The following is a 13,129-nucleotide window of genomic DNA, read 5'->3' as shown; positions in this document are numbered from 1 at the left end:
TGTGGCAAGAGGCACTGAGCTGAGAGGGGTCCAACATGACAGGCGGAGGCGTGGGGGGCCTTCCGACAGTCCCTTTGCGTTCTCAGAGGTCCAGCCTGCTTCGTACAGCAGCCCTGTTAGAAAGGCTGCAGTTTTAAGAGCTCGCCCAGAAAGTCGTGGGGAAAATCCTGTCACTCAGCCGCACAGGGGCCATTCCCCAAGGCAGCCAGCCCTCCCCGGACCCCACATCCGGGTATTCGCCTAACTCACCACCTGAGGCAGCAGCTCTCTCCCTCCCAGAGGCTCTGGACAGTAAATATGCCCAGAAAGCACAAAGGAGTGAGTATGGCAAGCTGACAGCCAAGGTGCTCGGAACAGACCTCAGACTTACCGAGTGAGAGAACCATGTTTCTCAGCCGACAAATTCCTATTTGATTAAGCTGCTAACTCTAAACGTTTTAGTCTAAAATTTGCTCAGAAAAATATGCCTGCTTTTAGAGACTACAAAACTTGTGTGGTAGTACCTTAAATTCCGTTTGGAAATACTTTGGTCTTCTAGATGGTACATGGTCGATTTTCTATTTATTTCTCTTATAAAAATGAAATCAGGCCCCTAATTTTCTGGAAAGCGTCTCCACTGCCCACAGGTAAGCTTCTTTGCAGAGACATGGAGACGTTTCTCAGTCAAGAAAAAGACGATTTAAAAAAAAAAAAAAATGAATTCCACCCACTTGGGATATGACTATTTTTTTCCCACAGAACATCTTGGTTGATTTTGGGAAAGAAACTAAAACTACGGCCCCCATATTTCAGAGATGCATTTATGGCATGTTCATGCTGACTTGGAACTTATAAAAAAAAAAAAAAAGCCACGTCAAGTCACCGTGTTGCTTTGGGCCAAGTCCTAAGACTATCAGAACCTCAATCTCCTCCTTGAAAGATGGGAATCTGAGGGTCCTGACTCACAGGCTTATTGTGAAGATCACGTGAGCTGACGCACAGAAAGCAGTTGGCACGGCACCCGGCACAGGGTCCCTGCTCCGGAGATGCCGCGTCTCGTTCAAGCAACGTCTCATCTCTGCTCTCGATGGAGCCCCCAGGTTGTTCTTATCTCAGCCTGAGGCCTGGGGAACATCCCGACAAGGCCAAATTGGGACTGGACGTTCTCAAAGTCACGTCCAGAAACAGTCAGCATGCAATGTCCTAGCTCTGTCGGTGAAGAGCACGGCTGTCAGTGTTCGCCGTTATCCCTGAAGGGCCCTACCATCGACGCGTCACCCGCTGAACAGGGGGACGTGTCCGCGTCTTCGCTGCACAGTAGAGCACAGAGCGGGAGCCAGAGCCACCACGCGGGGCCAGGCCCGCGCGCCGGGGCCGGGCGTCCTCTTCGGCTCCTAAACCAGAAGGAACATTTGGCTCACTGATATGCTGGGTCACTTCCAGGTGTGGCACGTGTCTGGTTCCACAAAAACCAAAACCCCGAAACCTCCCTCTGGAGCTGACAGGTAAAACCATGAATGTTACCCCAGGTCCAGGTCCACAGAGAGGAATTTTAATAAAAGCGGAATTAGCTCGAGAGGCCGAGGTCCGAGTTCCCACACGGATGGGCTTGTAGCAGAAATGCGGGTCCCAGGGGCCGGCCCGGCACGAGTCTCTCAGCCTTGAAACTGAATTCACGGCACCAAGACCAGCTTAAAACTGTGAGAGGTACTAAGCACTAAAAAGGTTAAGGACCCCCAATGATCTGTAATCCAAAAACATAAAAATTAAACAATAGCAAATTATAAAATAAGTGCGAGGATGTTAACCAAGTTTCTGATTTTTCCCGTGATGACTTGGTTGCTTTTTTGGGCAAACAACAAATATCAAAATATCTTTAAATTTTTTTCTTGATATTTTTCTTCCTGTCATAGTGCTTTATTTTTGTTATAAAAACAATATAATATGAAAAGAAAATTTAAAAATGATGCCTACTCTTTAATAAATTGTGCTGGGAAAACTGGAAAGCCATCTGCAAAAGAATGAAAACTAGACTGTTGTCTATCACCACACACCAAAATCAACTCAAAATGGATTAAGGACCTGAATATAAGGCCTGAAACAATAAAGCATATAGAAAAGAACACAGGAACTAACCTCAAGGACCTTGGACTCAAAGAGGGTTTTATGAATGACCTCAAAGGCAAGGGAAGTAAAAACAAAAATAAATGACACTAAAAATCACAGCAAAAGAAACCGTCAACAAGGTAAAGAAACAACCATCCGAATGGGAAAATATATTTGCAAGCAACGCCTCTGATAAGACCCTAATGTCTAAAATATACAAAAGAACTCATACAACTCAATAATAACAACAAAAAAATGATCCAATCAAAAAATGGGCAGAGGACCTGAACAGACACTTCTCCTTAGAATATATAAAAAGATGCTCAACATCGCTAGCTATTAGGGAGATGCAAATCAAAATCACAATGAGATACCATCTCACACCTGTTAGAATAGCTATAATCAACAGGAGAAATAATAACAAATATTGAGGAGGATGCGGAGAAAAAGGAACCCTCACACACTGCTGGTGGGACTGCAAATTGGTACAGCCATTATGGAAAACTGTATGGAGGTTCCTCAAAAAACTAAGAATTGATCTACCATATGATCCAGCAATCCCTCTACTGGGTATTTACCCCAAAGACTTGAAACCCCATATCCAAAAAGATATTTACACACCGATGTTCACAGCAGCATTACTCACGGTGGCCAGGACATGGAAGCAACTGATGTGTCCTATGATAGATGATTGGCTAAAGCAGCTGTGGGACATACATACAATGGAATATTACTCAGCCATAAGAAGATGGAAACTACTTCTCCCAACAACCCTATGGAGGAGAATTATTTCATGAATGAGGAAACCGAGAACAGTGAGTATGGATATGAATCTTGCCTCACTAATCAGAATGTGTATAAAAATGGAACAAAGAAAGGGCAAAATCCTCCAGGAAAGGGATGCTGGCAGATGTGGGAAGTTGTCCCTGGCAATATCTAAGATTTTGAGCTTAGTGCAGTCCTCAGTCTCCCAGAAAGAACACCGGTGCCGGAGAGCAAAAGCACCGTGCTCGAGGTTAAGCAAGAACCGGACTCGGGCCTCTGGCTGGTTTCATTTTCCCCCTCTTCTGCCAGACTTTGTGACCCTCACAGTTCATTCTGCAACTGACCCCCCTTCTGCCACACCTATCCCACCTGGTCCCAATCCACTAGGGCAAGTTAAACGAAATGACCTTTCTCCCCAAGGACACACATGGGGTTTCTTTACTATCCCGGTGATTTTTCAAGAAGCCTCATCTTTAATCCTATATCCACGGTGCTAAAAAGTTACAGGAGTCTGGAATCACACAAGCCTCGCGGACAGTCAGAAGGATAGGACCACCCTGGAGAAGGCTGGGTGACGCAAGAGCCTGACTCCACAGAGCCGGCAGCCTCATCAGCGGCCACACATCCTGCATCCTCCGTCCTCCATCCGTGGGACTGACCGAAGGAAGCAGGTCCTCTCCAGAGCTGGAGAAAGTGGCATTTGGATGATTTTCATCACAAGAGGGCAGCATGTGCCCAGCAATTACGTAAGTGGAGCAAAGAACTGGACTGTGCAGAGGGGCCCGTTGACTGACACATTGTTCTGTGTAAGTTAAGACCCCGTGCAAAGAGCATAGCGTGGGCTATTCAGCCATAATTTGACAGGCCATGGCAAATAGGGAGAGTTGGCCCCAAGGCACATTAAAGAACATTATTACAGCAGGTTCTCTGGGTACTGAGGACCTGGGTTCAAATCCCAGTGCAACCAGTAGCTGTGTGACCTTGGACAGGTGACAGCTTTTCTGTGCCTGAGTTTCCCACCCATAACAGTGCTCCCCTTGCAGGGTTGATTACGACTAGTAAATTAATTAAGATAAAGTAAAGCACTTGTAGTAAAGGCTCCAGTAGTAGTAACTCTTAGTATCTCAGTGACCTCTCCTCTCCAGCCTTAACAAGCATCGGGATGGGGGAGGGAGGATCAAAGAGAAAAGCGGGGCCCACCTTCCCATTTTGAACAGTCCCTCCTAAACAACATCGCCGTTTTCAAACGGATAGCAAACCCTAGACTTCAGAGCAGCCCAGAGACCAGAGCCATTTCCAAGTCTGAATACCTGTGGGATAAGAACTCACCATCCCCTCCACTTGGCACTGTCTTCATTTTTATTTAGTTAAGAGACGGCATGTCCAGGTCGTATCCACAAGCATGGATCAGGAGAGCCAAGCCTATTTGCACTTTGTCTGATTTCACAGATGTTGGAGGGTATTATCTAGCTTTCCACACCAACATCATCTGGCCGAAAGCCATTCCTTTCTTTGATGTCGGCATGTGGTTCTGTTTCTAGCATTCTTCTCTTCCACTCATTGACACTGCTGCCTGTAGCAGAGGTGAATGAGGGGAGTCTGGCGAGCAAGCGGGAGGGAATGGAGGAGGAGGCAGAGGAGGACAGAACGAAACGCACGGGGAGGGTGGGAACCCTGACCGCGGCCCTGCTCCGTGCCCTCCGACTGCTCTGTCCGGAACTGGCCGTGTGTCTGGGGTCATGAGCCTGGCGTCCCGGGCGCCGCAGTTCTGTGGAGCCGGCGGCTCATCGCTGAGCAGGTGCGGGGGTTGTGCGGCCACCTGCCACTGCTCTGGTCCCCAGCGGGCCAGTGGGCACTCACTAGCCGGGGTGTAAGGTCCTCCCTCTCCTTTCGCGGAGACGATGCACTTGTCTGCAAGCCATTGACCCAGGAGGACCCACTGGCGGCCAACAAAATCTTTCCGTCTGAATCTACTAGTCCACTGTTTCTAAACTTTTCTTTATTTCTCCTTTAAGGAGACTTTTTAGACAATTTTTTCCCTACTGCCCCGTCCCACCATGGACTCTTACACCTCTGATATACTGTATCTGTGCACTTTAGGTACTCCGGCTCTTTCGAGACCCACAAACTGTTGAAGAGTCAAGTTCATTTTTGTCCACTACAAACCAATTTTTACCCCCGCAGGGGTGACATTCTCCCTGTTGAGAATGCTTGATCTAGTCAAACCCGTGGTAATTCTCGTCACACTTGCCATCTACGAGAACCCCTTTGTCACCCTAAAGACTGCTCATCTTTCTACACATTATTCAGCTTAACTTCAATACATCTTAATAGTTATAATTCTTCCTCTTCGCTGTTTTATCTGCTCTGAAAAGTTTTAATCTATGTGCAAGAACTTGGCTTTTGCTATAAAAAGAAAATGCTGTTTGTGAAAGGGGAACAGCTTGTCCTAACAGGAACAGTGCTGTCTGAAGCATTCTGGGGCCAGCAGCTTCAGAGACGAATTTCCATCATGAGGCCCCAGCTACTGGCACCAGGTCCTTTGGGCAGAACTAGAGCCCAACCAAGTTTGCCTTTGCTGTGGTCCCACTTCCCTTTCTCACTTCCTGGTTCCCCTACCTTCATATGCCCTCAAAGGGACCCAAGAATGTCCCGAATTCCCCTTCTGAAACAAACCCAGGCCTCTGCCCACCCCAGGGTGCCTACCTCACCAAGAACCACCAAGCGCAACTAGATATTAGGACATTACACTGACTGAAGAAATTCAGAACAAATGCAGCTGTCTAACAGGTGTGTCCCTGACAGATAGTTTACATGTCAGAAGAGGAGCTGGTTGATCAAAATACTCTGATTAGACACATAAGCCCAGAGGAATTCACGCCAAATTAATCTTCTTGTCTCCTCCATCCTCTCCCTCACAATCCCAGAATAATTCCAGAACACGGTTGGCTCTTTTGAAAGGGTTTGATCCCTCTGCAATGTTTTAAGCAAAGCTGAGAAAGTTTTTCCATCCACTCATCCAGCCATTTCACATTCTCATAACTAGGTCTGAAATTAAAAAAATAAAAGTCAATTATAACTCAATAAGCTGACAATAAAAAAATAAGATCAGTATGACTTTTTTTTTTATAACCTGGGCTCATCTCTGAACTAAGGCCTTTAGATATTTTATATCGTTTAATTCTCACAGCCTATGAAGGTTGTGCTAATTATCTCCATTTCATAGTGAAGAAATTGAGGCACCACGTAACTGAATCACCCAGGGTCATATCGCTAATAAGCAAAAGCGACGGGATTTGAACGCGGGCATTCTGGCTCCAGCACGCAGGCCTTTAACCGCCATACTGCTCGAGTCACTGTCATCGCAGATGTAAAGCACGGAAGAGCATTCTGCCCTGAGCAATGAAAAACAGCATTCTTCTTTTTTTTTAATGAGTGATTCAGTGTGACCTAATAAAGTTAAAGGACAGTGAGGCAGTACTGAGTTTATAACTTAATCATTTATTTACAAGTTACTCTAAATAAGAGCAAAGTGTAGCCCTTTAAAGATTGCTTTAGTTGAAGGATGGATTTGCTTACAAATCCAAAGAATCCTGAGAAATTGGATTCATTAAACCTCGGGTAAAGAGGGCATCTTAATTTGGACCATAAGCTAAAACATTGCTATAATGATTTAAAGAAATGAATGATTAATTTTTTAAAAGCCAATACTATGACCCTAAATGTATGATTTACTGGTAAATATTTCATTTTTATATATAAATCTGAAACGTAATTTTAAAACAAAGTCAATGATATTTAGCATAACCAACACTGATGTTAGAATTTAATTCAGGGGTTATGAAAACAGCCTCATAGCTGGACTCGATTAATCAAATATGTGGCTGATTTGCCTAATTTGTGCATTAGTACTGTAATAAATATGGTAGATTGTTGCAGTAAATGTTCCCTAACAAATTACACTTCCCTCTACCTACGTGACTTGCACTGGATAATGGTAAACTGGCAAAGACATGCAAGCAGAAGCCTGAAAGGTACTTGCAGATCGGGGCTCGCCCCTCTCTTGCTGCTGGGAACCATCCACTACCATGTGAAAAATCCCAGGCAAACCCGCTAGAGACATGGGGGTCCAGCCAGCAACCAGCACTTACCTCGAGACGAGCGAGGCAATGCTAGACCCATCAGCCCCTCAGTGGACACACTGCTGGTTGTAGCTGCATGAATAAGTAGAGGCAAGAGCCTAGATTTCTGTCTCATAGAATTGTGAATTAATACTTTGGCTTTAACCCGCTAAATTTTGGGGGGTGGTCTGTTACCCAGCAAAGGATATCTGAAATAGTATATACAAATTAAGGAAGGCTAACTGCTATAATAAATGTATCCCTAAAAACATAATGAATTAAATATAATTGAAGTTTATCTACTGCTCATATAAACAGTTCAAGTAAGTTTTAGGTGGGTGGCAGGGGCCTCTGTTGCATACACTCAGGGACCCAGGCTCTGTTTTTGCTAGGTTTCCAAGGCCACCTTAGGCACTGCAAATCAGACAGCAGAAGTAGAATAGAGAACAGCAAATGGGAAGTTTTATTGGGCCTGGTCAAGAAATAAGGCATATCTTCTATTCACATTTTATAGGTAGAACCCAATCATGTGACCAAGGCTAACTGCAAGTCTAGTGGTGTGCTTAGACAGATGGTAGCCATTTATGCTGGGCTTGGCAATGCCGGGGAGAAGCTAAGCTGTGATCTCTCTCTCTCTCTCTCTCTCTCTCTCTGTCTCTCTCTGTCTCTCTCTCTCTGTCTCTCTCTCTCTCTCTCTCTCTCTCTCTCTGTCTCTCTCTCTCTCTCTCTCCCCTCCCTTTCTCCCTCCCCCACCATGTAACATTGACGTTTCTCCCATTAGATGGTGGGGTCTGTCTTCTCTTTTGAAACTGGGAAAACCTTGTGTCCTCTATGACCAACTGGGTATAGAAGTAACTATGTGACTTCAAGACAAAGTCACAAGAAAGTCATGCACTTCTGCCTTGCTCTTTTAGGATAACTGCTCTTGGAACCAGCCACCACATGCAAAGAAATCAAGCAGTGACATGGACAGACTACACTGCACGTAGGTGGTATAGCCAACAGCTGCAGTTGGGTCTCCAACCAAAAGCCACACTGACCACCAGATGTGAGTAGCTAAGCCTTCAGTTGACTCCAGTCCCAAACCACTGAGTCATTGCCAGCTTCAGCTGATACTTCATAGAGCAGAGATGAGCTGTCCCTGCCAAGTTCAGCCCAAACTGCAGATTTGTGAATAAAATAAACATTGTTGTTATCCTAAGCCACTAATTTAGAGGCTTTTATAATGCAGAAAATTGAAAGACTATGAAATTATTAAATTAGTAAAGCTACTGATATTTTTGTATACAGAGGAATGAATAAATAAAATATCAAATGAGTATGACTGGAATGGAATATGAAATCAGGAGGGATGAATTATATTTTTATGTAGTAGCAAAAACAGATCTCAAAAATATACACTGAAAAATTTAATAATCAGAATGATATAGACAATGAACATTTATATACGTTTTAAAATATAGCCAATAAGCAATCTGATGTGTTTTTCCAAGATTCATAAAAAATGTAATTAAATATATAGACAGATCAGGAGGACATATATTAAACATACTAGGTTAATGACAATAGGAGTGGAAATGGGGGCTGAGGGAGAAAATAATTTTAAAAGAACAACCACCACCACAGAAACAAGAGAGTGTTACGTTTTTACTAAACTTAATTCCTACTTCCTTCTGGGCTCACAGCTCAATTCTACTTCCCAGCCTCTTGTGGTTAGGTGTGACCCCATGATTGCATTCTAAGCAATGGAAGGTAGGCAGAAGTGATCTGCTACTTCCAGGCCAGGCCCTTACAAAGGGAAAAACAGCCTTGACAACTAATAGAAAGGCTGTGACATTTCCACCTGAATATAAAGAGGTTAATATGACAAGAGTTTCTTTGTGGCGATGGAAAAGTTCTGTATCCTGATTGTTATGGTAGTTACAAAAATTTCATAGAACTATAAAGAATGCATGTAAAACTTGGTAAAATTTGAATATGATCTGTAGTTTAAAGTATTGTCTCAATGCCAATTCCTTGGTTTTGTTAATGAACTCTGTTTACACAAGACCCTACCACGCCATGAGGTCATCTCGGGAATACTGGGTTAAAGTACAGAAATTCTTTGTATAATCTTTTGCAATTCCTTGTGGGTGTAAAGTTAAAGTACAGCTAAAAAAGCTAGCAGGAGAGGCTTTGAAATACAAGCCAGATTCTAAAACTTCTTTAGAAGACTCTTTGCCTAGACCGATAACATGTGAGAAATTTTTAATCTGTCTCACTCGTGGATTCGCCTCATCTCTGCCACGCTTCCCTGTTTACTATCTTTCCTTTCTCTTCCATCTTTGGGACGATCCATACTAACTCAAAGTCCACATGAAGAGGTCCCTAATGTTTCCTAATGCGTCAACTTCCAGTCCTGGTTACAGTCAAGATCTTCGTGCCATTGTGAAAGAGTTCCCAAATCCTGTCCTGGCCACATGCTCGGGGCCTCCTGGACCTCTCTCAATCAGCTCTTCTTTTGACAGGTCCAGGAGATGCAAAAATAACTTAAAAAGAACATTTTTGACATTGTAAACAAAAGGATGACTGGAATATTGTCTCATTTTAGCTTAAAAGAGGAAGAACGAGAAGCCTCTGATCATAAAGAAGATCCAAGGAGGTATAGCAAAGTAAACTCCAATGATTCCCTTAGCCCAACAAGAATTATCTAGGATGAAAGGACAGAAAAAAAGCTTTCAAACTGACACAACTGTTCTCTATAATTGTAGTTACGTTTTTCAGAATTATAAATTTATCAGATGGTAGAGTTCATGTAATGTCCCTGAGCCTATCTCTTTGGACAAATTGAAATGATTTGTTTAAAGACAGCTCAAGGTCTCCTCACTGATTTACCATGTAAAAATAATGTTAGTACAAAGTGTTAGTTTGTGCAAAGCTTGAACTGAATGTTTTTATGATTTTAACTCCCTAAATCTCTTGCATTGGTTTTATGGGTCAAGCAGATTTCGTCATATGTAATTCTTGTGCTACGAACTCTAAGGACTTAATGTGTCCACTTAAAGTTAGTTCCAGATCCACAGTTAAGAACTGGGAAATTAAGACCTTTAAAAACCTGGGTTAACATGGAGTTAAATTAATGATCTCCAGACATATTAACAATTTCTAAGTAGGGAAAGGATACGAAATCTTGGTCATTTAACATGGTTTTAATTTATTCTTGTCTCTTATTTTTAAACATTTTAGAATGACTAAGTGTAAATGCCTTTGGACAATATTAATTTATTTTTGCTACCTTAAGTCTATGAAAGATACAAAATGTATAGCCACTGATAAAAAAGTTTTTGGTCTTATGTATTCTAGTTCTGTGTTTGTAGGACATAAAATGGGTTATTTTGGTTAATGTAATAACTAATAAAATGGTTGAGACAATACTATAGCACAGTTACAAAATAATACGTCTTTTACATTTGAGATAACATGGTTTATCTATCAAGGGAACTGTTAATTTTATTAAGATGATAAATTTAATGTAATATATATGTTGGTTTATTTAATATACTTCATAAAGGCAACTGTATATTAAAGCTGAATTAAAACTTTAAATTACATGTTTACATATTTACATATGTCTAAACAAGTTTAGGAAGGCTTAGAAAGGTGTATTAGTAGAGTTTCTTTTTAAAGATAAAATATTGTGCCATCTTTATAGTTTCAGCATACTCTTGAATTATTTTAACACAAAGTTCCTTCTTTTTGAAAAAATTCATCACCACCACTTACTGTTTTTACATTATCAATTTGCAAAAATTCCTTGCATTTAGATATTTCTTACTTATGTTTATATTTTGTCTCCTTGTTAACTCTTCTTTATTTTACCTTTCCCAATTTGAGAATAATAAGACTGCCAATGTATCTTTTACAATTAAATGTTCTTTGGGTACCCTGAAATGGCCACAAGGTCGCCTGTGATTTGCTTCTTCATCTTATAAAAGGAAGAACAGAAAAAACTGAATTCGTCTGGAACATCGAATTTTAACTCACTTAAAACAATCATAAAAACTTTTTAGTCTTTCAAACATAGGTTAAAAGAACAAAAACTGACAAATCATGAGAAATTTTGAGAAGTGATTTGATATCGGAGAAAAACCACCTTTGAGACTTGATGACCTTCTTGAGTCTTAAGAATTCTCTCGGAGACGATCTTCAGAGGAAGGTTGCCAACCGAAGACCCTCAGATCAAAGGATGATGACACAAAGGAGAAGGCTCGATCCAACATGGCAGCTTACCTTCCTCAGAGCTCAGATTGCCTTTTTCCTGCCTTACTGAGAATTCTATTCACTTGTTATTACACTTCAGTGCCCCCTAGCAATCGCCTAATGGTTTCACGGAATGCTTTACATATTCTCACCCGTGTTATTTTCATTCTTCCTGATATAAGAAAAGGCAACTCTCGTAGGTTTTTCTCATTGTACTGCTACCGCTCTAAATCCAACAGATGGCTAGATTACTTTCATCCCCGTACCTGACCTCACTGACAAAAAATTAACAATTGTTAAATTGTAAACTCCAAACGGCAGGTCTTATCTGATATTTGAATTTTCCTCCACCCATACTTTGCACCAGATTAAGAAAAATTAATCAGAAAAGAATCACAGACTAAATGTAACACCAAAATCTTCTAGAACATGGGTCAGCAAACTAAGGCTCATGGACCAAACCTGATCTGCTTCCTGTTGTTGTAAATAAAGTTACACTGGAACGCCCATTCATTTATGTATTTGTTCACGGCTGCTTTTACACTTTAACACAGAGACCCTATGGCCTGCAAACCCTAAAATAATTACTAACTAGCCTTTTACAAAAAAAGCTTGTTCACCTCTGTTCTAAAAGACATAGGTAGAAGAAAATCTTTGTTACTTTGGGTTAGCCAAAGATTTCTTAGATTCAACACCAAAAGCATGATCCATTAAAAAAAAAAAAAACCAATAAACTGGGCTTCTATCAAAATCTAAAACTTCTGCTCTTTGAAAGACATTATAAAAAATATGAAAAGCTTTGCCACAGACTGGGAGAAAATAATTGCAAATCATGTTTTTGATAAAGGGTTTGTATCTAAAGTATATAAAGAAGTCTCAAGACTCAATACAAAAACACAATCTAGTTTTTAAAAAATGTGTAAGTTTAACATTTTGCTAAAGAAGATATATAGATAGCAAATAAGAATAGAAAGAATACTCAATATCATTTGTCAATGGGGAAATGAAAATAGAAAACACAATGAGGTATACCAATACCCAGCCAGAGGAAACAAAGAATAAAAAAACAAACAAACAAAACCCAAAACAAAACATAGCAAAAACACTAAAAAACAAAACAAAACAAAACGAAAACTACCCTCCCAACAATAACCAAGTTCCACAAGGATGTGAACCACCTGGAATTCTTATACAGTGGTAGGAATGCAAAATGGTACAGCCGCTTTTAAACACTGGCCGTTTCTCATAAAGCAAACATATAATGACCACACAAATCAGCAATCCCACTCTTAGGAGAGAAATGAAGTTTTCTTTCACATATAAACCTTTAGAAGTTAATAGCAGCTTCATTCGTCATCAGTAAAAACTGGAAACAGCACAAATCTCCTTCAACTACTAAATGGATGAACAAAGCATGGTACATTCACACAATGGATTACCACTCAGCAATTAAAAGGACCAAACTACAAGTCTTTAGGTCAAGTGCTATGGAAAACTGCCCACATTTCTAAGCCCAGAACAATTCCCAGTTTCAAAACATTTTACAAATATATAGCTATCAAGACTATGTGGTACTGGCACAGGACAGACGTAGATCAATGGAATAATATTAGGAAATTGAGAAATAAATTCTTACATTTATAGTCAACTGATTTTCAACCAGGGAGGCAAGATAGTTCAATGGGGGAAATAACAGTGCTTTCAACAAATAGTGCTGAACACCTGGATATGCTCATACTGTACATAAAAGTTAACTCCAAATGGATCAAAGGCCTATATATAAGGGCTAAAATTATAAAACTCTTAAAAGAAAACATAAGTTTAAATCTTGATAACTTTAGACTAGGAAATGGTTTCTTAGATGACACCTAAAACAATCAGCCAAAGAAGAAAATAAACTGGATTTCATCAAAATGAAA

This window comes from Rousettus aegyptiacus, unplaced genomic scaffold (genome assembly GCF_014176215.1).
Source record: "Rousettus aegyptiacus isolate mRouAeg1 unplaced genomic scaffold, mRouAeg1.p scaffold_m13_p_13, whole genome shotgun sequence".
In the NCBI taxonomy this organism is placed as follows: Eukaryota; Metazoa; Chordata; class Mammalia; order Chiroptera; family Pteropodidae; genus Rousettus; species Rousettus aegyptiacus.
This window is presented reverse-complemented; position numbering follows the sequence as displayed.